This window comes from Chrysochloris asiatica, unplaced genomic scaffold, assembly GCF_000296735.1.
Source record: "Chrysochloris asiatica unplaced genomic scaffold, ChrAsi1.0 scaffold00243, whole genome shotgun sequence".
In the NCBI taxonomy this organism is placed as follows: Eukaryota; Metazoa; Chordata; class Mammalia; order Afrosoricida; family Chrysochloridae; genus Chrysochloris; species Chrysochloris asiatica.
The window spans coordinates 1,853,169-1,857,674 of record NW_006408761.1 but is presented as its reverse complement, the minus strand read 5'-3'; positions in this window follow the sequence as shown (position 1 = coordinate 1,857,674).

Here is a 4,506-nt window from a genome sequence, read left to right as displayed (position 1 = left end):
TTTTAGAGTCTATCCTTCCTGGGGTTCGTTGAGCTTCTTGAATGTTTATCTTTTCACTTTTCAGGATGTTAGGGAAATTTTCTTCCAGAAGCTCTTCAACTATCTCCTCTGTGGACTTGTTGAATTATCCAGAATGCCAATAATTCTTAAGTCATTCCTCTTCATATGTCCAACATGAATCTTAGGCCTTCTTCAGATATTTTTTATCCTTTTTTCTGCTTGCTCTGCTATCTTAGTAGTGTTGAGAGATTTATCTTCTAGCCCATTAGTTCTGGCTTCTATCACTTCAATTCTACTTTGCCCTTTCAGTGTATTGTCCATTTTATTATTAATTGTTTGGACCTCTTTCTGTAGGTTTTGAATAGTTTCCAATGCTGTATCTATCTTATTTGATTGTTCCTGTAGCGTTTTCCTGCCTTCTTCCTTATTTTTCTCAACTCCATTGTATAGTGTTTTGATACATTTTATAATCATTTTTCTGAATTCCTTCTCAGGTATTTTCAAAGCCTTCCAGTATGGAGTGTAGATCTACTTCCAGCTTATTTGCCTCAGTCACTTTATCTCGTTTCTGGACATGTGTTGATATGGTCATCAGTTTCTATTTTTTGGGCAGATTCAGGAGTTATCTGTGGCCTTAATACTTAGATGGGTGTGTATTTTGGTATTTTTTATGCTTTCTGATTGCCTCCAGGTAGATGTGAACAAGAGTTGGACTTGTTTTTTCCCTCTTCTTCCTGAGAAATTTCAAGATGCCACTGTTGGTCTTTATGATGTAACTCAGGATTTAATTTTTGGCCTATTTCCTTTTTAGTCTGCCTGTCCTGCTCCACAACCCCCGTTCAGGCCTTTTTCCTAGTGATAAACATTTCAGGGCCAGCTGTGGCCATTTTGTCCTGCTGTTTGGTTTTAAGTGGAAATTGTCTCTTTAAATTTCAAGGCGATCTGTGCACATGCGTAGCAGAACCCTCTGGGGGTGGGGGTGGGATGTCCACTCACTCAGGTACCTCTCTAGTCACCAGAATGAAGGTACACAGACAGCAAGAGACCAATGAACACATCTCCATGGTTCTGTCAGGCATCCGTGGCTGCCCTGATCCTTCCCCTGCTTGGTCTCTCCCAAGATGGCAGCTCCAGGAGCAGCTGAGCTACTTGAATTAGAAAGCAATGGATTTCTTGCTTCTTCTACAAAATCCCTTAGCTGTAAGCCTTCCAACCTTCTAAATATTCCTTTATATGTGGTTCCGAGTTATGGCACCATCCCCTAAGCCTGCTTGGTCCAATATTTTGTGTTGTTGCTGACGGAGCTCCTCATTGCACTTCCACTTGATCTGCCATCTTGTTTGTTCTCCCCAGTTCTTAATATCTTGAAGAGTAAAAATCCTTTTGAGTATTTTTAGAAGCAAAAGGCCTTCTTCCCAGAACAATATATCCATGCAAAAAAAAAAAAAAAAAATTGCTATCAATTTTGGGGGCATTCACATGTCCCTGAATTGCACCTTACAGAAGTCATCAGCCAAAAATACCGCACACAACCTCAGAGATGCTTACACTGGATACAAAGTGTCAAAGTGTCAGTCCAGCTTTGCCAAGTGAATTATATTTTTGGATGAAGTATTATGAAAAGGCTTTTACCAGCCTGGCATGCCATTTGGCTTTAAGTAAAATGCAAGGATCAAGTAGTCTCAGCCCTTGTTGTTGTTGTTCTTAAGTGCCGTAGAGTAGGTTCTGACCATAGCAACCCTGTATAGAGTTTCTGAGGAGCCACTGGTGAGCTTGAACCACCAACTTCGTGGTTCAAACTGATTTTGCAGCCCAGCGCATTAACTCACACCAGGACTCCAGTCTCAGCCCTATTTAATTTAACTCAAAACTGGGAACTAGCCAAATGTGCTCACAACAAATTGTCTCATTTTCATATAATAGAATACTGTTTTAAAAATTAAGAAAAAGACAGGTAAAAAAGCAAACTACTGATATGAGCAACATCCAAAGAGCTAAAATTCAGCTTTTATCATGTTCTGTTGTTGTTGGCAGGTGCCGTCAAATTGGTTCTGACCTATCCTGATCCTATGTACAACAAAACCACACACTGCCCAGAAGTGCGCCATCCTCACAATTGCTGTTAGGCATGAGTCCGTTGCTGCTGCCACTGTGCTAATCTTTTTGGTGGTCTCCCTCTTTTTCACTGTCCCTCCGCTTTAACAAGCATGATGTCCTTATCCAGGGATTGGTCCCTTCTGATAATATGGCCAAAGTATGAGACACAAAGTCTGGTGACCTTGAGCATTCTGATTGTACTTCTTTCAATACAGATTTGTTTGTTCTGGCAGTATGGTACTTTTAATATTTTTCTCCAACACCATAACTCAAATGCATCAGTTCTTCTATTGTCTTCTGTATTCAATGCCCAACTTTTGCAAGCATATGAGGTTATTGAAAATACCATGCTTTGGGTCAGGCCCATCTTACTCCTCAAACTGACATCTTTGCTTTTGAACGCTTTAAAGAGGTGCAGCAGATTTCCCTAATGCAATTTGTAGTTTGATTTCTTGACTGTTGTTTCCATGAACGTTGATTGTGGATCCAAGTAAAATGAAGTCTTTGACAACTTCAATCTTTTCACCATTTTTCATGATGTTATTTATTGGTTAAGTGGTAAGAATTTTTGTTTTCTTTGCATTGATTGAGGTGCAATCCATATTGAAGGCTGTGGTCTTTGATCTTCATTAGTAAGTACTTTAAGTTCTCTTAGATTTCAGCAAGTAAGATTGTATCTCATTTGCATATTGAAGGTTGTTCATGAGTCTTTCTCCAATTCTGATGCCACGTTCTTCTCCATATAACCCAGCTTCTCAGATTATTTGCTCAGCATACAGATTGAATAAGTACGGTAAAAGAATACAACCCGGGCACACACCTTTCCTGATTTTAAACCTTTCAGTGTTCCCTTGTTCTGTTCAAACAACTGCCTCTTGGTCTATGTATAGGTTCCTCATGAGCACAATGAAATGTTCTGTAATACTCATTCTCTGCAATGTTGTCCATAGCCTGTAGTGATTCACACAATCGAAAGTATTTGCATAGTCAAAAAGCACAGATAAACATCTTTCTGGTATTTTCTGCTTTCTAAGATTTATCTGATGTTAGCTATGATATTCCTTGTTCCACATCCTCACATGACTTGGTCTTGAACCTTAGGCAGTTCCCTGTCGATGCACTATTGCAGCTATTTAAAAATGATATTTTGCAACATTTTACTTACATGTGATATTAAAGATATTGTCCAATTATTTCCACATTCCATTGGATCACTTCTCTTTGGAGTAGGCACAAATATGGATCTTTTCCAGTCAGTTGGTCAGGTATCTGTCTTCCAAATCTCTTGGCATAGATGAATGAGTGCCTCCAGTGCTGCCTCAGTTTGTTGAAAGATTTTAATTTGCATTCTGTCAATTTTTTGACCCTTGCTCTTGCCAATGCCTTCAATGCACATTACACTTCTTCCTTCAGTACCACTGGCTCTTGATCATAAGCTACCTCTTGAAATGGTTGAATATCAGCCATTTCTTTTGGGTATAGGGACTCTGTATTCCTTCCATCTTTTTTTGCTGCTTTCTTCATCATTCAATATTTTGTCCAAGTTATCCTGCAGCACTTCAAGTTGAGGCTTGAATTTTTTCCATAGTTCTTTCAGCTTGAGAAATGCTGGGCATGTTCTTCCTTTTTGGTTTTCTAACTCCAGATCTTTGCACATTTCACTATAATATTTGACTTTGTCTTCTCAAGCGGCCCTTTGAAATTTTCTGTTCAGCTCTTTTACTTTCTCATTTCTTCCATTTACTTTAGCATCTCTACACTGGAAAGCAAGTTTGAGAGTCTCTTCTGACATCCATTATGGTGTTTTCTTTATTTTCTTGTCTTCTTAATGAACTTTTGCATTCTTCTTGTATGATATTCTTGCTGCTGTCCCACAACTCTTCTGGTTTTCAGTAATTAGTGTCTAATGCATCAAATCTATTATTGAGATTGTCTCTAAATTCAGGTGGGATATGTTCAAGGTCATATTTTGGCTCTTGTGGACTTGTTTGAATTTTCCTCAGCTTTAGCCTCAATTTGCATATGAGCAATTCATTCCACAGTCTGCCCCGGCCATGCTTTGGCTGATGAAAAGGAACTTTTCCACTGTTTCTTTCCACAGCTGTAATCAATTTAATTTCTTTGTATTCCATCTAGTGAAGCCCATGTGTACAATCATCTTTAATGTTGTTTTCAAAAGATACTTGCAATGAAGTCATTGGTCTTGCAAAATTCTATCATGTGATCTCCAGAATTGTTTCTGTCACCAAGGCCATATTTTCCAAATACTGATCCTTCTTCTTTGCTTCTAACCTTTGCATTCTAATCACCAATAATTATCAATACATCTTGATTGCATGTTTGATCAATTTCAGACTGAAGAATTGGCTAGAATTCTTCAATTTCATCAGTTCTTCAAATCATCACTGG